The following is a 23,913-nucleotide window of genomic DNA, read 5'->3' on the forward strand; positions in this document are numbered from 1 at the left end:
TTAAGGGGAGACTTAATAGAGGCGTACAAAATAATACATGGCTTGGAAAAGGTGGATGCTAGGCAATTGTTTCCGTTAGACGAGGAGACTAGGATCCGTGGACACAGCCTTAGAATTAGAGGGGGTCATTTCAGAACAGAAATGCGGAGATATTTCTTCAGCCAGAGAGTGGTGGGCCTGTGGAATTCATTGCCACGGAGTGCAGTGGAAGCCGGGACGCTAAATGTCTTCAAGGCCGAGATTGATAGATTCTTGTTGTCTAGAGGAATTAAGGGCTACGGGGAGAACGCTGGTAAGTGGAGCTGAAATGCGCACCAGCCATGATTGAATGGCAGAGTGGACTCGATGGGCCGAATGGCCTTACTTCCACTCCTATGTCTTATGGTCTTATGGTCTTACAGCTGATGTTGAAAAGCGAACTTATTTACAAATGTGAAAATTCATTTCAATTAACACATCACCCATGCCACTTACATGCCCTCAGGTCTTCTTTCTTTCCCTCCCACTACATCTCACGACAGCCCTGGTTCCATAGCTGGCTGGAGGGAGCCTGCCTACAGTGGAGTATGTTGGTCTTGGTGGTTTGCTCAGGCAGCTCTGGGGGCTGTTGTGGCCAGAGTTGTCCACATGCGGTACAGGAATATTTTGTGCAATTCTGGTCTCCCTCCTTTCGGAAGGGTGTTGTGAAACTTGAAAAGTTTCAGAAAAGATATACAAGGATCTTACAGGGGTTGGCAGGTGTGAGCTATAGGGAGAGGCTGAATAGGCTGGGGTTATTTTCTCTGGAATGTCAGAAGCTGAGAGGTGACCTTTTAGAGGTTTATAAAATCATAGATAAGGTAAATAGACAAGATATTTTCCCTGGGTTGGGAGAGTCCAAAAATAGAGGGGATACGTTTAGGGTGAGAGGGGAAAGATTTAAAAGGGACCAAAGATGGGAGAGGGGAAAGATTTAACAAGGACCTAAGCGGCAACTTTTTCACACAAAGGATGGTTTGTTTACAGAATGGGCTGCCAGAGGAAGTGGTGGATGCTGGTACAATTACAACATTTAAAAGGCATCTGGATGCGTACATGAACTGGAAGGGTTTAGAGGGTTACAGGACAAATGCTGGCAAATAGGACTAGATTAATTTAGGATAGCTGGTCGGCATGTACAAGTTGGAGCAAAGTGTCTCTTTCCATGCATCTCTATGAGTCCTGCCCAAGGCTCGAATTCCCAGGTAGTGGGCAGGGTGGAAATCCTTTCTCAAGATGACAGCGTTGGTAAGGTAGGCAATGTTCGGGCCCCTGAGCCCAGCCATTTCCACCTTCTTTCCTTACTCTTCTTGTATTCTTTCTTCTTTTACTTCATCTTCTTGCTGTCAGTGGTGATGATAAGGTGACATCGCAGAGTAGGGAGGCCCATGCGAAACTCTTGATGAGGTAGCAGTCCAGGCTGGCAGCGAAGCCAGGGACTCCTGGTTGCGGTGTGCCCAGAGCAGACACTCTAGGCATTGGTAAGGTGGTGGCGGCAGCTCCTGGTTATGATCAGCCCAGAGCCAGAGTCTCCTGGTTATTGGCGAGGCAGCAGCAGTTGCAGGGCCAGTATGGGTCCAGCAGAAGACCTGGCATTGGTGGAATGGTGGCCCCAGTGATGAAGAGATGGAGCCTGAAGAGCAGTGACTCTGATGTTGGTGGGTCTGGCTTAGAGCTGTAGGTGCAGGTGTTGCTCAGCTGGCTCAAGCTGAAAGTCCATAGTGGAGGCAGCTGTAGGAAGATGAACTCTCTTTCAACTACAATCTTGTTACACTATTTATTCTTAACCAATTCAAAATGGTTCCAGATTTCGACGAGAATTGAAGCTTTTCACTATATTTTACTGTATTGTCATTGTTGAGTACAAGTGAGAATAGATCATCATTCATTCATTCAAATGGAAGATCTGGCCACCTCTGGAATGGCCTGAGAGGAGATTTCGTAGCATCATAGAATTCCTACAGTGTAGAAAGAGGCCATTCAGCCCATTGAGTCTGTATCGGCCCTTCATATAGCTTCCCACTCAGACCCGGACCATGCACTATTCCCATTACCCTGCATTTTACCATGACTAACCCACCTAGCCTGCCCAGACCTGGACTTACAGACAATTTAGCATTGCCAATTCACCTAACCTGCACATCTTTGGACGATGCGAGGAAACCAGATCACTCAAGGAAACCCAAACAAACATGGGGAGAATGTGCGAACTCCACACAGACTTACCCAAGACTGGAATTGAACCCAGGTCCCTGGTGCTGTGAAGCAGCAATGCTAACCAATCAGGAAGGTTGTGTGGTTTCTTCTCCAGCTGGGTGCCTACTGGTGCCATTGACTCCTCATGAGGAAGGGTCTCCTCGGCTGATTGTAAGGTCCCTCATCACCTTCTTGTCTTGCCATTGATACTGAGTACTAATGGTTGAGCAATGGAGTGCAGTTCTGTGTACTAATTCAGCAGAGTTTGAGAGTGCTGGATCTGGCTCTCCATGGTAACCACCATCCTGCCTGTGCAGGCAGCCAAATACTTGCATACCTTTGACAGCAATGTTCCATCTGCCTTGCTGCAGTCCTGCAACCTTTGTGCCAGGTTATCTGATGCCCTTGATCAACATACCTGCTGCTCCCACTACTGATTGTGCATTTGTAGAAGTCTTTAATTGCTAACATCATGAGGCCTTTCAGGTCCAAGCAGATGCCTGGCCTCTGGCAATCCTCTGAGGGTCAACGGACTGGGACGTTTTTTTCCTGGGACAGCTGCAGAGACATGGCAATGAAGTGCTCACCAGTATGTGCTTCCGACTTTAATTCAGATAGAATACCCACCATAGTGTCAATATCTGAGCTGGTGGGTTGCAGGAGACAGCCATGCCAGGTGAAAGGAGTAGATGCCTTGCAGAACAAACATCTTGATCATGGAGACCATTGACATGCCTCTTATCCCTGCAGGTCCCAAAAGAGTGCAGGCATCAAGACCAAAGGGTAGAAATTGTGGCTTGATAATAATGTATTCACTATGAGGGTAATGGGAAAATAAGTTAACAATGAAAAATATTTCTTACTTGGTTGCCAGGACATGGAGGCTTCAGCATCTCTGCATGAGCTATCCTATTCCTCACCAGGCGAGAGTTGAAAAGTGTGGTGCTGGAAAAGCACAGCAGATCAGACAGTATCCGGGGTGCAGGTGAATTGACATTTCGAGCATAAGCTCTTCATCAGGAATAACCTCATGCCTGATGAAGAGCTTATGATCGAAATGTCGACTCTCCTGCTCCTCAGATGTTGCCTGACTGGCTGTGCTTTTCCAGCACCAGTTTTTCGACTCTGATCTCCAGCATCTGCAATCTTCACTTTCTCCTCACTAGCCGAGAGCCAACATTTTCTCCTCACTTTTTCTGTCTGTTATAGGTCATTTTCTCCTGTAATGAGTGAAAGGGAGGATTTGAGGCAGGAGAAAAGGGGGCATTGGTTTCATTGCTGATGCCGGTAGGATACCCTACCATTGCACCACTAGTGAGTGTACATCAACACAGAGGGTATGCAGGGTGAGGAGTTCAGAAAAGTTTAAGGAGGAGGTGAGAGAAGATGTCACAAACGACAGTGACAGTGACAGGGACAGGATATGAGCCTTGATGTGAGGAGGATGCTGTAAAATGAGAGAGTAAATGTGAGGTAGCAAAGCAAAGATGGGGCCACTTATCTTGGCAGAGGTCAGAAGATCATTTCCCTTCTTTTGGCATTGATCGGTGTTTCTCTGGGTCATTGGCCAGATCAGCAGGGCCTGGTACCTTAGCCTCCTTGCTGATTCTGAGGAAGAGTTCTTTGTACCATCCCAACCCTAGGATTAGATTAGATTAGATTAGATTACTTACAGTGTTGGAAACAGGCCCTTCAGCCCAACAAGTCCACGCCGATCCACCGAAGCGCAACCCACCCAGACCCATTCCCCTACATTTACCCCTTCACCCAACACTATGGGCAATTTAGCATGGCCAATTCACCTAACCTGCATATTTTTTGGACTGTGGGAGGAAACCGGAGCACCCGGAGGAAACCCATGCAGACAAGGGGAGAATGTGCAAACTCCACACAGTCTGTCGAGCCTGTCACAAAGCAGGGTGCCAAATTGAACGCTTGCCTGCCATATTGAGGGCAAATGTTTAAAAGATGTGGCAGGGCAGCTTCAGACTGTTAGCACTTGAGCAGGTGAAAAATGGTATTTTAAATGTGGCACTGACACCAGATATCCTGGGATACCCTGGTAGTGGTGAGGCTTTTAGCTATTCCATTTTCAGGCCTAGTGTGCTGCCGCTCGACTAAATTAGTAGACAGTGGGATTCTGCCCCTCAGTGGGAGAAGGTCCAACTCTCTGGAGCTGTCAGCAATTCTGACAATCCTGCTAGTGGCTTAGGTGGAACTGCTGGATGTGTAAACAGTCCCAGGATGAAGGTCCCAGGAATCAGGCAAAGAAGGATTAGCTCGAGAGGGTTTACCAACCTGATGGAGGGAGGAATAGATATGCAGGAAGGAAGCATTATCATCTGGGGGTTAGCGTTAGAGTTAGGGTTAATGTGCAATGTGCAAAGGACCCCTGTAAAGATAGCATATCCCTGCACCTTCCCACACTTGTGGAGTGAGTGGAAAAGTGATAGGATAGGCACCTGCCATGTTTAATGTGTTCCCCACTTCCACCCCCACACATACATGCCAGAAACACGCCCAGCAAGGGCATGTAATAACCACCTGTTAAGAATGATGATGCTGAGGTAAAGATGAGTGGGACTAGAAAATAAATGCAGTGCTTTTACATGCTGTCACCAAGAGCCATATGTGGACTAGAAAGAGAAAGAAGCCAGGGATAGATCTTTGGAGGACACCAGTGGTAATGGTGTGGGAGCAGGATTAGAAGCTACTGCAAGGAAGATTTCAGCAGTGACTAATACATAAGAAAGGCCAAGCAAGAGCAGGTACACTTAGCTGGATAACAAAGAAGCGATGTTGGATGGCAAGGGCATAGTTATCCACATTAAAAGCTGCACATAGGTCGGGAAGGGTGAACAGGGAAACGTTACCTTTATTCCAGTCACATAGGATCTGATCTTTGACTTTGATAAGCAATATTTTGGTATTGTGGAAAGAATGGAAATCTATTTAGAGAGATTCAAATCTAGGGTACCAGAATTATGAGAATAGATTTGGGAAGCAGCATTGTGTTCAAACACTTTGGAGAGGAGATGAAAACCAGAGATGGGACAGTAGTTTGCATGAGCAGTGGGGTGAAGAGTTGGATTTTTGAGGAACTGGTGATGAAAGCAGATTTAAAGGTGGGTGGATCAACATCTAAAGGGAGAGAACCATTTACATTATTTACTAGCATGGAAGCAGAAGGGGAAATTGGGTGGTTAGCAGTTTCATGGGAATAGGGTCAATGGAGCAATAAGATGAGCTCAGAGAGGGCATGTGGAGGCTAGGAGAGAAGCTCAAGAAAGATACAAATTTAGGACTACAATGGGACAATCTTTGTAGGAAGTTTAGCCGATTTGGATAATGGAAGGAATGGACTATAACTGAATAGCTGATAAGCTGATTGTGGGCGGCACGGTGGCACAGTGGTTAGCACTGCTACCTCACAGCGCCTGAGACCCGAGTTCAATTCCCGCCTCAGGCGACTGACTGTGTGGAGTTTGCACGTTCTCCCCGTGTCTGCGTGGGTTTCCTCCGGGTGCTCCGGTTTCCTCCCACAGTCCAAAAGATGTGCAGGGTCAGGTGAATTGGCCATGCTAAATTGTCCGTAGTGTTAGGTAAGGGGTAAATGTAGGGGTATGGGTGGGTTTCGCTTCGGCGGGTCGGTGTGGACTTGTTGGGCCGAAGGGCCTGTTTCCACACTGTAATGTAATCTAAAAAAAAAAGATGGTTTTGATCTTAAAGATAGAGAAGTCAATGATATCCTCAATATTTTTGTTTGAGTTCAAGATGAAGGATACAGAGGAGAAAGATTTAAGAAGACTGTGGAGAAGTTGGCTGTTATCTACCTTAAACCAGTTTAAGGTAGATAACAGCCAACTTCTCCACAGTCTTCTTAAATCTTTCTCCTCTGTATCCTTCATCTTGAACTCAAACAAAAATATTGAGGATATCATTGACTTCTCTATCTTTAAGATCAAAACCATCTTTTGTGGAGAAGAGCAGGACCTAATAGCATTTCACTTGGATGGCTGAACTAGCTCATATTCCTTTGGCATAAGACAGCAGAGTCAAAACATGTGGCAATGCAAAAGCATAGCACATCTGGCAGTATCTGAGGAACAGGAGAGTTAATGTTTTGAACATAAACCATTCATCGGGAAGAGAGCAAAGATGAGTACTATACTCAAGGAATGGTCAAGCTGAGAGAACATTTCACTGGGACCGGATTATGCTAGAGGTGAGACACCTTTTGAACAAATCAGTAAGTACAGACATGGTATGTATTTTCATTAAATAATGGCACATAGCTTGTGTAAAGGAAGCTTCACATTACTTAAGGCTATGTTATGTTTGACCAAGGAACAAAATAGGTAAATGAAATAGTTACATAAAAAGAAACAGTTACTCTGTGTGTGGGTTATTGGCTCTTGTGTATTTATTGTGGTTAAAATCATAATTCTCTTTTCCTGTAATAAGTTGTGTGGCAGTAAGGTGAAGATAATAGTTAAATATCATAAACGTGAAATGTGGTCTAAAAAAGTTTGAAGAAAAGCTTGCTCTTTTACATTTGTGTGTGATCGATGACCAACAATGACTGAATGTGTTGACACACATGTTTACACAAAAGGCATGATAAAAGTGTTGAATCTTTGAGGTGCTTCGTGGAGTTTTGTAACTGTTCCTCAAAAGATAATGCGTGAGTAACATCATGGTTACAGCATGGTGATGAAACTTCCTTTCTCTCCTACTGTAGTAAATCGGAAACATGAATGTGCAAACTTGCAGATATCATTAGCGGTCAAATGATCCCAGCTGTCAATCTGTTCGCATGTTTTGATCACAATTAAGGATAAGCATTTATTTGTGACTATCAACAGGAATGCAACTAAAAGTAAAACTTTCTGGAGTGACAATTTTCCCCATGACTTTCCTCAGGTACTTATATTTCAAGTGAAGGGACTTCTAACCAATGATTCATATCTCACAAGAAAGTCCAACTTCACAGCTTGCAAATGAATCACTTACTGCAGTACTAATATCAGGAACATATAGGATGTGAAAATGCTGTCACGATCTACGTACGATGTGAGACGCTCCATGAATGCTGTGATTTTCCACAACTGAGGTTGACTTGACAAATGGAATATTCAGTTAGTTAAAGGCAAGTGGAGATTAAAATCAGATTTCACATGGAAGAAATGAGTGCTTCATTGTTATTCCTATTACATTTATAGTTATTGAAAGTTAAGATATTAAAAAGCAAAATTATTTAATGATAGAACCATAGAGAAAAGGACTTTAGAATATCAACCTATAAACAACAAAATAAGATCTGTTGTAGATTGAGACGATATAATAATTATCTTTTCTTCAGTTAGTATAATCTTGAAAGCAGCAACCGTATATTGTTGTGATCATATAGTTGCAATGTGAGATTTTATTAAAATAATGTATTTAAATTAACGGCATACTAACTGTTTGTTAAGTGGAGCCAACTGAAAAAAACTTCTTCAGATTAATTAACAAGACTTTGAGGCACTACGCACATAATCATTAGCTGGAGGTATTTTTCATAATGATATTAATCATGTTATATAAAGTGGGTAGTTGTGGGTATTTTTTTAATCTACTACATCAATTTTAATTTGAATAAAAAATCATCCCTCTAACCTTATCAAAAGGAAAATCCAAATGAATGGGGAAAGCACAAACAGCAAATTATCAATGTGATATACATGCACTTCAATTTTGATTCCAGGTATAATTAGTCATTTATCTAGTGAGAGGACAAAAACCAAGATACTAAAGCACAACATCCCACGAAGGAAATACACCAGGCCATGCTTTAGTCAAATATCTTTCTGTGCACAGACAAGCTTGCTCCAGGAGAAAATGCACCAGTATTAATTTCCTTGTGCATTCAGTCTTTTGTAACTTTATAATGGTGTTCAATTAAGCAAAGGTTTTATACAATGATTTTATAGAAACTGTTGAAATTTAAAATTTTGTCACTTTAGCAACCTTATTTGTAGGTCTGTTCAAGTTTAACCATCATGGAGTCCCAAAGTCAATAGTAAGACTGCACTTAAGTATTGCATATTTATCTATTCAAAGGAAGTTTACACAACCATTATTATAATCGGTAGAATAAGTGCTACTGGAGCATACTTTGACAATCTATTTTAAAATATCATCCTTGACGTTTGCCAAAACAAATTAAATTTAAGGGCAGATACAGCACACTACACCCCTTTTCTGACCAATGTGTATTCACTAGCCTCAATAGAACATTCTTGAGATAGGCTGTTAAAAGGGGGAAACGTATCTATGGTCAATGATTTTTCTCCACAATGAAAACAACCATCGTGTACATCTCTGCTATAATTAGATACAAGTGATAGACTGCCTCCACTTCATCTGTGCCCACAAAGAAAACACCTTGTAGAAGTAGCTAAGGCAGAGAACAAAGTGGTTCATTGGGATTTGTGTCACTATAAATGTACGTTTCTTTTAGTTTTCAATACAATATAAATATTGACTCCAAATGTGTGAGAATCCAGTCTTTAATAGCAAAACATGAAAAGAGGGAAGAGGTAATGAAAAGAAGTAAGACTATTTCAAGGAAGTCAGCACAGCCTCGGGACAAGTGTGCACCATACTTCAGCAGGTTGCATCTTCAATGCATGTGCTTTTACAGGCAGCTCAAAGGGATTCCAGATCAGGCTGTTCCTCTTGAGTTCATGACGTTGATGGTATTCGGACATGACTCTTGGGGTCTATGCCGGACCAAGAGAGCTCCCTATGAAGCTAGGCACCTTTGAGTTCTACGTCTTTCTCTTCTTCCTTCAAAGAGTTGTGTCATTCCAGATTTTCCTCTCTTCTAGCGCACCTCTTTGAAGTACCATATTATAAAGAACTCAATGAGATACATACAGCAATGTACTGCAGAGTGCCATTCAACTAATTCAGGCACCAGAACAACAGGCATTCAGTGTCTTGAAAGTGAAATGTATCTGTGGGAATCTAGCAACAGAGTCAAACCCCCTGACCTCTGTGTCTGTAAGGAATTAATTGAATGTTGTTTAGCTTTCACAAATAGGACACCAGTGATCTGTGAGATGTCGTGCAGAACCATTTATGAGATACCACAAAAAGGCTGACAGCTGACCCTTGGAAGAAGTCAAAGATAAAGAATTTTAAAGTTGCAGTGAGGAATGGTGACCAGTACTGTGAGGTATAAATTTTCCATTGTCAGGACACAAACTGCTGTGATCATCTACCTGAAGAGTTAGTCTCAAGAAAAACTTATTCTTCAATATCTTCAGTCAGTGCCATCTCCATTTTGTAAAAAATGATTTGCCCTTCATAAATCCATCAGCCTAATTGGTCAACTAATTTTTAAATGTCCAGTAATCACATTCTACATAACAGATTCCAAAATTTTCCCTGCAACTGAGGATAGGCTAACAGGTCTGCAATGTTCTCTCTAATTTTCTTTTCTTCTGCATGGATCTCTGAGTTCCATATGTAGCAGGGACTTCTAAAACTGGGTAGCAATGCTGTGATCCACACTGGCACACCAATTGCCATGAGCAGAACTTCGAGGTGTCTGTGCAATACAACCTTACAGAAAATGCTGACGTCTGTAATTCAATGTTTTCTATCACTCTCCTTTCTTAAACAGTGCGGTTACTACATCAGTCTTCCAATCAGCAGACATGATTCCAGTATTGATTGAATTTGGCAAGGAGCTCGCTAATGCATCCATTATTCTGTACCATCTCTTACAATATTCTCGGATGAAGGTCTTTGTGTGTGAGGAGTTTGTCAACTTTTAGTCCCACTAACGTCTCCAATACTACATTTTTACTAATAATAATTTATTTAATTTTCGTACTCTCACTTGACCTGAATCTTAATTGGTTTAGTGAGGCTCTTTGTAGTTTGTCAGACATAAAGTACTTACTTAGCTTCTCTTCTATTTCGTTATTTCCAATTTTTAGTGCTCTTGTTGCTTCTTCCAGTAGAACACATTTGACTTTGCAAATGTTCTTGTTTATGTATACCTGTAGAAGTTTTTACAATCCATTTTTAGATCTCTTTCTATTTTATATTGATTTTCCATGTTCTTTTTCTTCATCTATATTTTGTTTTCTTTTGCTGAATTATTGAATTAATTGTCTTTTTTCATTGCTTAATGCTAGATCTAAAATAGCCTGTGCCCAAGTTGGTTCCTCAACATATCGATTTAGAAAACCATCTTAAACACATTCCAGGAATTCTTCCTTCAGTGCATTGGTGCTTATTAAATTTTTACAGTATGTCTGTAGCTTGAAATCATTCATGATTACTGAAATCTCCTTGCTATGTGCACTTCTAATTTCACCATTACATTTGGTGGCCTGTAAATCAGTCTTGCCACTGTTCACTGCCGTTTGCTTTTCTTTAACTCCATCCAAACGGAATCTATGACATGTTCCTTGATCAGAGATCCTCTTTCACTATTATATTGATTCCTTCTAAATATTAAATATCCTTTAACATTCAGTTCCCAGTCATGGTCACCTTACAGCTACAGCTTTGCAATGACACGTAGATTATAACGTTTTACTTCTATCAGTGTGATCAATTCAACAATTTTGTGAATGTCCCATGGATTAAGATAAAGTGATTTAAGTTCAGCTTTTTGAAATGCTATTCTGTAAATTAATCCTGGCTGATTCTATGAGTTGTTTCTGCTGCTCTCCACTTTCATGCACAATTTTTCTACTTCCCATAACTAACTTTATTATTATTTTATTGAAATTCCTTGTTAGGTTCTCACTCCTCTGATGAGCTATCTTAAACCTTCCCTGACAGCACTATTAAATCTGCTCACCCACATATCAGTCCCAGTTCGATGAGCTCAATGTTCAGGTCCTAAATGTTCCAGAACTGGTCCAAAGTCTGATTTTTTCTGTTTCTACATTCACTGGCATGTATTATTGGAAACAAGCCTGAAATAAGACCCTGAATTAGAACCTGAAATGTTTTCCCCTTTTTTTTTGTCTAGATCCCTCAGTTCTGCTTCCAAACCTGCCATCCTCTTTCCTACGTAAGTAATTGTGGATGACTTCTGGCTCTTCACCCTCCTCCAAAACAATATCCCGCAGTTGTTCTGCAACATTCTTGATTCTGGCAAGATGGAGGTAAAAAGCCATCCTGGAGTCACATCTATGGCAAAAGAAATGCCTATCTCTTCCCCAAACTATCAACTTGCTATTACTCTTCCACACTTGCTTGCCCTACCCCACCCAGCTGTGCAGTTGAGCCCGTTGTGGTGGCACAACCTTGTGTTTCACTATATTCCCCTGAAAAACTATCACCCTAACCAGTATCCAAAATGGAAACAAAACCAGATATCATTGAAGATACTTAGCATCTGTGGAGAGAAAGCAGAGTCCAGTGAACCCTTCAACAGAACTGTATTCAGAACCTCCATTTTATTTATTTCAGTCCAAATTAGAAAACCAGTTTGTCAGTGAGATAGACTCTGGGTATTACACTACCTAGCTAGACTTTCTAGATTGCATGGCTGTAGAGTCATTAGGTCACAATCACAGAAAAAGGCCCTTTGGCCTGTCGGCTCTGTACCGTTCGAAACTGTTCTATTCCCATTTTCCAGTTTTGGCTCATAGCCTTGTATAGTTTAGCATTGAAAGTCCATGTCTAAATACTTCTTAAATGTTATGAGACTTTCTGCCTTAGAAATAGGTTTAGACACTTAAGTGGTTTAAAATAGATAAGGAGGAGGCATTAAAAAGGCTGGCTGTATTTAATATGGATCAGCACCAGGACCAGTTGAAGGATGCTGAAGGGTGAGGATATAAACTGTGGAAGCAGTGCAACAATTTTACAATTTTCATTCAATAGTTGAGTAAAGCTTCCATAGTCCCAGAGAACAACTGGAGAGAAATGACACTTGCTGGTTTAACCTGACCATCACCATGCCTCAGGCAAGGGGAGGGTTTGAGACAAAGAGTCCTTCATGGGAACCTCAGCCAGTGCAGGAACTGAACCCATACTGTTGGCATCAGTCTGTATTGCAGACCAGTCAACCAAGCTAACCATACCCTTCATTTAGTTCAATAACATCAGAGGATAGAAGAAATGCCAAATTTAAGCCTTTATTCATAAAAGTGTATAACGATGAGCCCAGTAACAACGGACCAGCAAGTTTAACCTCAGGGATGGTACTTTTTTAGAAAAGATAATTCAGGACAAAATTAATAGTTACCTGAGCAAGTGCAAGTTAATAAAAAAATAGCCAGCACGGAACTATTGATGGTAAATAGAGTTGATCTAAACTGCTTGAGGTTTTAGATGAGATAATAGTGATGGTAGACGTCATAGTCATAGAATCATAGAGATGTACAGCATGGAAACAGACCCTTCGGTCCAACCCATCCATGCCGACCAGATATCCCAACCCAATCTAGTCTCACCTGCCAGCACCCAGCCCATATCTCTCCAAACCCTTCCTATTCATACATCATTAATGCCATTATTGCAATGGATTCTAAAAGGCATTTGACAAGGTGCCACACTAAGATTTGTCAGCAAAGTTAGAGCTCATGGAATAAAACTGACAATATCAGAAAGGAAAATCCAACGATTAACAGGAAACCAAGTAGTTACAAATGTTTGTTTTGCAAATTGGAACAAGGTTTATAGTGGTCAGTGTCAGGATCCCCTGCTCTTCATGATAAAAGATATAGATCTTGGCGTACAAAGCACAATTTCAAACTCAATTTCAGAAGATACAAATCCCTGAAGTATTGTGAACTGTGCGGATAATAATAAATGTTAAAAGGACATTGCCAGGTTGTTGTAATGGCTTGATAAATGTCAGATGAAATTTAATCGAACAAAGTATGAATTTATTTATTGTAGTAGAGAGAACACGGATAGACTACATAACATAAATTGTATAATTCTTAAGGGGGTGATAGGGCAGAGCGATCTGAGCTTATTAATGCACAATTAATTTCAGATGATAAACCAAGTTGAAGAAGCGTACAAGATTCTGGGCTTTAAAAGCAAGGAATATGTATAATATACAAAATCAACATCAACTGAAGTGTTTGCAAACAGCATCTTTGAAAGGGCATTGGATTTTTTTCCAAAAAAGCAGTCAATTGCAGGACTAAGGGACTAAAGAAGCAAGTGAGATATGGTGAATTGCTTCAGCAGAGAGAAAGCACAGACACAACTGGCCTAATGACATCCTTGTATGATGAAACTATTTCATTCTACTAAAGTTCTTGCACAGTTTTAACATGTCAGTCTCTTTTAAGTGTTGCATAAGCAAGGCTCTGCAAAAACGTATTGTGCACTTAAATGAATTGGCCATGCATTTGTTAAAAATATTTGTTTAATAAACATAGAATTCTCAAAAATGGGAACAGGAGACACAATATTGTCCCTTAATGGAGAAACATTATTTTCAGGTTAGCCTGTCTCTAGTCTTTGTCTCTCTGTTTTGAGTGTTCTGTCAGCTAAATAGAGTAAGTCATGTGATGGGACTGGAAATATGGAAGACGAACATCTATTGTTTCCTGCAGGCCAAAAAGAGGTAATTTGTTGGAACGACAAGTGTCAGCATAGCTGTGATTCTTTTTAAAACTGTCAATTACTTGCTGATTTTATGTTGCCGTGTAAGGTTTATAGTTCTGCCCACTTGCTTCCTGCTGTTGAAGGGGATTGGTGTCATTTGACTCCTCAAGCTTGCTTCAATGCGAACAACGGCTGATCATCCAACTCAGTACCTTATTCCTATTGCTGCTGCACACCTTTGATCCCATTCGCTCTAGGAACTAAATCTATTTCCTCTTGAAAACATCCAAGGTTTTAGCCTCAACTGCTTTCTGAGGCAGAGAATTCCTCAGGCTTATCACTCTCTGGTGAAGATGTTTCTCCTCATCTCAGTCCTAAATGGCCTACTATGTATCCTTAGATTGTGACAGCTGGTTCTGAACTCCTCCAGTCACCAGGAACATCGTTCCTGCATTGACTCTTTCTAGTTGACTGGGAGCAGCAACTTGTAGGTAAATATATATCGGAGCAGTGAGAGTAATTCAAAATGGAATGATTGGGAATATAGGGCCAATATGTTTTTAGAAGGTGAAGAGTAGAACCAAACATTCCAAAGAACACTGGATATCAAGGAATGCAGAGGATTGGATTAGGAAAAACACACAAAGCGTGTGGTAGATACCAAGGGTTCAGAACACCAGAAACCCTAAAGATATAGAAAGTGCAGGGGGTTACCTGAAAAACAAAATGAATGCAAAGAAGGAGCACAAAGTAATATTGGAAGGTAAAAATAAGGAAAATCCAAATGCATTTTATATTTAAGTTTGTGGCAAGAGGATATCCAGGGAAAGAGTGGGGCCTGTAAGAGGCAAGTGGCAAACTGTGGGTGCAGCCAGAAAATGAAGGTGAGATTTTAAATGAGTATTTTATATCTGTATTTATATAGAGAAGCAAGCTGTAGATATCAAAATCAGGGTGGAGGACTGTGATACACTTGAACAAATTACAGTCAAGAGGGGGAGAGTTTAGTGGGCTTACAATTGGATAAATCACCATGTCCTGATGAGATGTAAGAGAGGCCTTCACATTATTTTTTGAGACCTCTCTGGACATGAGAAGTGTCAGAGGATTAGAGGGCAATTATTGTGGTACTATTACTCACGAATGGTGGTGGGTTAAATTAGAAAACTATAGGCCAGTTTAACATTAGTAGGGAAGGTATTGGAAATTATTCTGAGGGACAGGATTAATCTCCACATGGAAAGACAGCAATCAATCAAGGATAGACAGCATGACTTTGTCAAGGTGTGATCATGTCTGACTCTATTAATTTAGTTTTTTGATAAGCTAACTGGATGTGTGGATGAAGGTAATGCAGTAGATGCTGTTCACTCACCCTTCTGACAGGTTTTTGCCAAGGTCAAGCATGGAAGACTGGACAAGTCAGACAAATATTTATGATCTCGACCCATCCAGAATATAAGAGGTTTCATCAGTAAATTTGTACATGGCACAAATTGGTTGTGTGGTAAACAACAAGAGGAAACCATTAGACTACAGGATGATCTGAATGGGCTGCTTGAATGGTAATTGAAAGTTAATCCTGTAAAGTGTGAGATGATGTATTTTGGGAGGATTAAAAAGGCAAGAGAGTACATTGTCAATGGTAGGACCTTAGAAAGTACAGAGGAGCAATGGGATTGCATGATCATAGATCCTTGAAGACAACTGATAAAATGGGAAAGGTGGCTCTGAAGGCATACAGGATACTTATAATCATTAATCAAAGCATTGAATACAAAAGCGGGGAGAATATGATTGAGCTGAATAAGACACCAGCTAGACCACAATTAGAGTGCAGTCCTGTTTGCCACATCATATGAAGGATCTGATTTCACTGCAAAGGGTGCAGAGGAGATTCACCACAATATTACCTGGGATGGAGCATTTCAGCTATCAAGAGAGACTATTCAGGGTTGGGGTTAGAGCAGAGAAGGCTGAGAGGCGACCTAATTAAGGTGTACCAAATAATGAAGATCATAGTTAATGTAGATGAGAAGAACCATTTCCTTCTTAGGAGAGAGATCAATAATTAAAGGGTGTGGATTTAAGGTAAAAGGTAGAAGGCTTAGATAGTAGAGGTCAACAGAAGTCAGCACACACCGATTGGTTCACAGACACATTGACATCTGGTTTTGAAAGTCAACATCATACACAAACATAACAGGTCCAATCAGCAGCAGGAAAAGTTAGAGGGCCCATAAAACATTCCTTCCTTAACAGGGATCATTCTCATGAATGTTCTTTGATCTGACTCCAAAAAAATTATTATTTTCTTCTTAAATAAGTGGACCAAAACTCTTCACAGTACTCTAGATGTAGTCTCACCAGCACCCTGTGCAGTAGTTGTTAAGACTTCCCTATTCTTATAAGAGCCACCATTCCATTGGCCTTCCTGACAACCTGCTGCATCTGCATACTAGCTTTTTGTCTTTCTTGCACAAATACCCCCAAGTCCCTTTGTGTTTCAACTTTCTGCAGTTTTTCTTCATTTAAAAACACATTATATACCAACCTGAAGTGAGAGACCAAGCAGTATAATGGATTTTACAATGTTAGGTTTTGTTGCAAAATCCAAACAAGCATTGTTTTCTTCTGACCAGTCATAATCCAAGCTATTTCACTTGAATTAGTGAGAATCAGGAAGACAGCACTGTGAACTTGTCACTCATGTAGCATTGGACCATATTATAGCTCTTGACTCATTTTTTCCTCAATTTTACTTACCGTTGTAAATTTCTATCCACCACAGATCATCAAAATACCATCAAATATCGTTCTCATGTGAAAAAAAATTCCAGTTCTTATTGATTCTTTCAATAAATGTCTAACACAGTATCACTGTCATCTTCTCCACTGAAGTGTGAAAAGTAATTTCATATCAACTGAATCTTTGTGAGCATCGTGTCCCTGGAAGTTTCAGACTTAAGAAATTGAAACAACTGCTTTTTTTTTTGAACTGCTAGACAGGATGTACTGGAAAGATTGGTGCTGCTTTGAGGGGAGAAATCACCTGGTCTAGCTGTCTTCTACTCCAAGTGGCAAAGAGAAATGAGGGTGAGATAGTGAAAGGTTTATCATAATCTTCCAAACTTCCATAGATGTGAGAGGACTGCCAAATAATGGAAAATCGACAAATGTAACACCCTTGTTCAGAAAGAAGCAGAGTAAGATGTTTCCTTAAGGATCACTGCTAGTAATTTTGTTATTTGTCGTAATTATTTAAATGATCTGGACAAAAATAGAAGTGGTCTGATTAATAAGTTTGCAGATTACATAACATTGGTGGAGTTGTGGACAGTGAGGAAGGTTGTAATAGGATACAACAGGCTATTTATCAGTTGGAGTGTTGGGTGGAGAAATGGCAGATGGAGTTTAATCTGAACAAATGTGAGGTGATGCATTTTGGGAGGTCAAACGCAAGAGGCAAATATACAGTAAATGGTAGGACTCTGAGGATATACAGAGGGACCTCATGGTGAAAGTTCATAGCTCCCTGAAAGTTGGAACACAAGTAGATAAGGTAGTAAAGAAGATGTATGGTTTACTTGTCTTCATCAATCAGAGCCTTGAGTATACAGTTATTTTGCAACTGTACATTTAGTTAGGCCATATTTGGACTATGTATGCTGCTATGGTTGCCTCATTATAACAAGGATGTGGAAGCTTTGGAAAGGGTGCAAGACAGGTTTATTGGGATGCTGTCTGGATTGGAGTGTTTTAGCATTAAGGAGAGGTTGGACAACTTTGATTGCTTCTGCTAGAGCATCAGAGACTGAGGGAAGACCTGATAAAAATACATAAAATTATGAGAGGTATTGATAAGGTGGATAGACAGAGTATTTTTTCAAGGGTGGAAATGTCAATACCAGGGGCATAGGTTTAAGGCAAGAGGAAAAAGCTTGAAGGAGATGTACGAGGTACATTTTTTACACAGGATGACAGATGCCTGGAACATGCTGCCAGGGAGGAGATAGGAGCAGATAAGATAGCAACATTTAGATTCCTTACAATGTGGAAACAGGCCCTTTGGCCCAACAAGTCCACACAGACCCTCCGAAGAGTCACCCACCCAGACCCATTTCCCTCTGACTAATGCACCTAACACTATGGGCAATTTAGCATGGCCAATTCACCTGACCTGCACATCTTTGTAATGTGGGAGGAAACCAGAGCAAACCCACGCAGACACAGGAAGAATGTTCAAACTCCACACAGACAGTTGCCTGAGGCTGGAATCGAACCTGGGATTCTGGTGCTGTGAGGCAGCAGTGCTAACCACTGAGCCACCGTGCCACCCCAAGAGGCCTTTAGGCAGATGCATGAACAAACAGGGAATAGAGGGATATGGATCATCTGTAGGCAGATGGGATTAGTTTAGAATGGCATCTGGCCAGTTCAGACATAGTAGGCCAAAGGGTCTATTCTTTTGCTGTATCGTTCAATGTTTAAATAACTATTGGCTGGTTAGTTTGATGTCAGTGGTGATAATGTTTTAAAAACAAGGAACAAATAATGAGCACTTGAAGAGGCTTAAGTTAATTGGAACAGTCAGTATTGATTTACAAAGTCCTGCTGTATTCTGAAGTAATCTTCTTCACTGCTCACTACATCACCTGTTTTGGTGTCATCTGTAAATTTACTAATTTTACCTCCTATGTTCACATCCAGATCATTTATATAAATGCCAAAGACAGATCTTTGTGGCACACCACTAGTCACAGGACTCCAGTCCAAAAACAACTTTCCACCATCACCCTGTGTCTCCTACCTTAAAGCCAGTTTTGAATCCAACTGGCTAGTTCCCTTAGATACCATGTGATCTAACCTTGCTAACCAGTCTACCATGTAGAACCTTGTCAAATGCTTTACTGAAGTCCATATAGATGTCTACTGATCTACCTTCATCTATCTTCTTTGTCACTTTTTCAAAAAAACTCAAGTAAGCTAGTGAGACATGATTTCTCACACACAAAGCCATACTGACTATTTGTAATCAGTCTGTGACTTTCCAAATTCATGTAAATTCTGTCCCACAGAATCCCCTCCAACAAATTACATACTGTTGACATAAGACTCCTGATAAAGTCTGAAGAAGGGCTTATGCCCAAAACGTCGATTTTCCTGCTGCTTTGATGCTGCCTGACCTGCTGTGCTTTTCCAGCACCACACTCTCGACACTGATCTCCAGTATCTGCAGTCCTCACTTTCTCCTATAAGACTCACCAGACTATAGTTCCTTGACTTTTCCTTATAGCTTTTCTTAAATAATGGCACCACACTCACCAACCTCTAGTCTTCTTGTGAGGCAACAGTGCTAACCACTGAGCCACTAAGCTGCCATATTTCCAGTTGACCTCCTTTGAGCTGAAAGGGCCAGGAAAGCCATATTGAACTCATCTAAGCTGTCTTCCTTGAGCCAACAGTTCATATTCTGGTACTATTAACTCATTTTTTTCCCTCCAATCTATTTTGTCCATGTTTGGATACCAAGCTCCAACCTCATATGGCAAATTCTCAGCTCCAACCGTCTTGCTTGTGTGAATCTGTCCCTAAATCATCCACTGCAGCATTTTCCACCTCCCAACGGCACGGTGGCACAGTGGTTAGCACTGCTACCTCACAGTGCCAGAGACCCGGGTTCAATTCCCGCCTCAGATGACTCTCTGTGTGGAGTTTGCACATTCTCCCCGTATCTGCGTGGGTTTCCTCATGGGTGCTCCGGTTTCCTCCCACAATCCAAAAAATGTACAGGTTAGGTGAATTGGCCATGCTAAATTGCTTGTAGTGTTAGGTGAAGGGTAAATATAGGGGAATGGATCTGGGTGGGTTGCGCTTCGGAGGGTCAGTGTGGACTTGTTGGGCTGAAGGGCCTGTTTCCACACTGTAAGTAATCTAAGTAAACAACCTTTTACTTCTCGATGTTGGATCTCTCTCAGTTTCATGCAGTGTTTGTCTTTATTATTCCCACAGCAGATTTCCTTTCTATGTTCTTGCTTTCCCATGTTAATGTGGACAATCTTTCTTTCCACATTCTCTCTCACTCCCCCTTAGAATCTGGAGTTAGCTGTGTCTGCAGATTGGAAGATGCAGCCAGACACTAACACAGGATTTTGGTACCTGCTAAGGCAAAGTGAGCAGGAGTGGAATGTGAAGTGATAAAGTACTGGTCAAGGTAGAAATGGCCAAACAATATAACCTGGGTAAGGTTTTCTGGGTCCCAGCTAAAACTGACAAAATCCTGGCACCTCAGAAAGCCTGCCTCGGATCAAAGACAGATATAGAGGTCATTGATTGAAAGCTGAATGAAAACAAAGCAATCAGAGTAGACCTGGAAAGCAATGGCACATGAGGCAAAAGGAAGTAAGATGCCCAATAAAGCTCATACTGGGTATTAAACCTTGAACATTCATTTTCATGGATCAGGAAAGGTGTATATTAACTCAATCATAATTTCATGGTATAATTTTAAAAAACACTCCAAAATGAAACTAGCATGTGTAAAGTTAACAAGTAAAAAGGTCATATCTAGTTAAATGAAAAATTAAAATAAAATCATAGAACACAGAAAGAATCCCTTTAGCCCATGTCATCAAACACAAGCTCTTGACCTATAACCCTGAACACTCTGACATTTTACTGAATTATTTTTTCAATGTTGTGATGGTTCCCATGTCTACCATCTTTTCAGGTAGTGTGTTCTGATATCCTCTGCCGTTTGGTTGAGAAGACTTTTTTCCAAATCCTCTCTACATCTCCTGCCCCTTACTTTAAAGCTACACCCTCTATCATTTTTCCCTTAATCCTTCTACTAAAGGGAAAGCATTTTTTTGTATCAACTCCCCTTCCCACTCCGCCAAAGACATGCAGGTCCTGGGCCTCCTCCATCGCCACTTCCCAACCACCTAGAGGAAGAACACCTCGGGACCCTCCAACCCCAGGGCATCAATGTGGATTTCACCAGTTTCCTCATTTCCCCTCCTCCCACATTATCCCAATTCCAACCTTCCAGCTCAGCACCGCCCTCATGACCTGTCCCACTTGTCCATCTTCCTTCCCACCTATCCGTTCCACCCTCCTCTCTGACCTATCACCTTTACCCCCACCTCCATCCACCTATCGCACTCTCAGCTATCTTCCTCACAGCCCCACCACCTCCCATTTATATCTCCACCCCCGAGGCTCCCAGACTCATTCATGATGAAGGGCTTTTGCCTGAAACTTTCATTTTCCTGCTCCTTGGATGCTGCAAGACCTGGGGTGCTTTTGCAGCACCACACTCTCAACTCTCATCTCCAGCATCTGCAGTCCTCACTTTCATCCTAAATTGATACACCAGGTTCCAGATTTTCAGGAATACTCTTAAGAGTGGTTCAGGTCAAGACCTTGTACCAGAACTCCCAACCGAGCCAACTCGAGTACAAGTCCTCTACAGTTTTTATGTCGTTGGGCCAGCTTTTTAAACAGTAATGGTACACAGCACTGAGCTAATGAGCAATATTCTGAAGATCTGACCTTGTTCTTAAGTTTGACTCAAGCCACCTCAATTCTTCAAGTGGCAGAATGCACAGAAATTGGTCAAACTTATCTGATGTTCAAACTGTAATGAGAACTTTTGTGAAGTCCTGCAATGCCACAGAGAACTGCTACAAAGAATTTAAAGCCCCGAACAGGCTGTTTGGTCCAGTTGCCCTGTGATGATAGTTAGGGTCTACATAAGCTTCCTTTTGCCTTAACTTCATCTAACCCTATCAGTATGTTTCACCATTCTCCATCCCATTATCTCTCATATAACTATCCAGTTTCTCCGTCAAATACAAATATCTCGTGTGCAGTTTTTGAGTCTGGAGAGGGTTGCTTTATTTTTGTTGCCCATTGGAGATGAAAGTTTACAGTCTGCATTGATCAGGGTCACTGATTCAACATAGTATTTAAACGTAACAAAACAATGCAACTTTTAATTTATTGCACACTTTTTGTGATCTGGTCTAATGATCATAAGAATGAGTCCAAATCCAGCTATGACAACTTGAGAATTTGACTTTCATTTGAAAAGCTGGAAAATAAAGCTGTTATCAGTAAAAGTGACTAGGAACTGTTGTAAAAGCCATTCGCTTCATGTTGGATTACACAGGGAACGTACAGAGAAAGATGTTGAAGATTTCTCTGAACTCAGCTCGCTCGTATAAATGTTACTTGAAGGTCCAAGAGTTGTGAGGCACTTGGATTAAAATGCTAATGGAACTTTGCCTTTTATCTCTAATGTGTTTGGAAGGTATAAGGTAAGGTAAGAAACCATTTTGAATGTTATATTTTGTTCTAGTTACTGCACAAAAAATACACTGATTTTGGAGTGGATACAATGCAAATTCTCAGAAGTTGGGGTTAATTATGAGGACAGTTTGTGTAGGTTAGGTTTATATTCCCTTGAGTTTAGAAGCTGAGGGGTTTGGAGTGGAGTGGAGATGCATTGACAAACCGTATATGATTTTCCAGAAGATGTTTGACAAGGTGCCACATAAAAGCTTATTGGGACGAGTGTAGGGAATAACATATTAGTGTGGATGAAACATTGATTGGTGAAAAACAGAGTACAGATAAATGGGATTGCACAGTTAGCACTGCTGCTCACAGCACCAGGGACTTGATTTCAATTCCACCCTCAAGCGACTGTAAGGAGTTTGCACATTCTTCCTGTGACTGCGTGGGTTTCCACCAGGTGCTCTGGTTTCCTCCCACAGTCCAAAGATGTGCAGGTTGGGTGGGTTGGCCACAGTACATTGCCCATAATGTCCAGAGATATGTAGATTCAGTGAGTCAGCTTATGGGAAATGCAGGGTTACAGATGGTCGGTGTAGACTTGATGGGCTGAATGGCCTGTAAGGATTCCTTGATACTCATTGGCAAGATGTGATGAGTAGAGTTCCACAGAGGCCTACTCTTGAATTTTAACTTTATAACAATTTATACTAATGACTTTGATCAGAGAGGCTATGGGACGAGAACTAAGTTCACAGATAGGTACAAAGATATGTTTGAAGAGGACATGATGATGTTCCAGTCTGATATAGACAGGTTGATTGATTGTTCACGTTGACTGGAAGAATAACAAAGCAAAGCATTATATAAAGGAAAACAACTGCAAGATTCTGATCTAATTGTTCTAGGTGTGTCAAAAAAATTTCATCTGAAAATACCATAAGTAATTAAGAAGGCTAATGGAATTCTATCAATTATTATGAGAGAAACTGAATTAAAAGGTAAGAATGTTGTGCTTCAGTTATAAATTGGTGAGATCACATCATGAATACAATATGCAATTTTGGTCTCATTTTTTAAAGGAAGGACGTAAAAGGGTGGAGGTAATTCAGAGGGGCTTTTTAGATTAATAGAGCAGGTTACCTTTTGAGGAAAGATTGGATAGGAAAGGCTTGTTTGTACTGGAGTTTAGAAGAGTGAGGAGTGACTTGATTGAAATATATAAGATCCTGAATGTCCTAGAGTCATGCAGCCATAGAAGTCTACATTACAGAAAAATGCCCTACCATCTATTTCCTGTACACTGGTCAAAAATAACCACCTAATTATTCAAATCCCATTGTCCAGCACTTGGCCAACAGCCTTGTATGCATCACAAGTGTACATCTAAATATTTCTTAAATGTAACAAGATTTTCTGTCTTTATCACCCTCTAAGCAAAAACACATTCCTCACATCCCCTCTAAACTTCCTGCATCTTACCGTAAATCTGTGCTCCTGGTCACTGATCCCTCCACCAAGGGGAAAAGTTCCTTCCTGTCTACCCTATCTGTGCCCCTCACAATTTTATACATCTCAATCATGTCTCCAATCAGTTTCATCTGCTCCAAGGAAAACAGCCCCAGTCTGTCCAATCTGTCATCATGGCTAAAGCTATCCAGCCCAAGCAACATCCTGGTAAATCTCCTCTGCATCATCTCCAGTGCAATCATATCCTTCCTATAATGTGGATTGTAGAGCTGCATACAATATGGTCCTGACATGTCGGAAAGGGTGTCTCCTCTTTTGGATGAGTCCAGAACCAGGGTCATTGTTTTA

The 23,913-nt window shown here is 41.1% G+C and overlaps 1 long non-coding RNA gene across 3 annotated transcripts in view; it reads right to left on the minus strand.

The window, feature by feature from the left end:
* The window catches only part of LOC122556602, a 100,451-nt gene that overhangs the window by 15,692 nt on the left and 60,846 nt on the right, over window positions 1-23,913 (minus strand). For 2 of the 3 annotated variants that reach the window (XR_006313581.1, XR_006313580.1), the window contains exons 1-2: window positions 3,078-3,179; window positions 2,842-2,958 (exon numbers count right to left, since the gene is read on the minus strand). The exons of the other annotated variant lie outside the window; for it this stretch is intronic. This is a non-coding gene — a long non-coding RNA (uncharacterized LOC122556602). Of the gene's footprint in view, window positions 1-2,841; window positions 2,959-3,077; window positions 3,180-23,913 lie in introns of those variants that run through there. 3 annotated transcript variants of the gene reach the window in all.

The sequence above is a fragment of the Chiloscyllium plagiosum genome, chromosome 14 (assembly GCF_004010195.1).
Source record: "Chiloscyllium plagiosum isolate BGI_BamShark_2017 chromosome 14, ASM401019v2, whole genome shotgun sequence".
Taxonomy (NCBI): Eukaryota; Metazoa; Chordata; class Chondrichthyes; order Orectolobiformes; family Hemiscylliidae; genus Chiloscyllium; species Chiloscyllium plagiosum.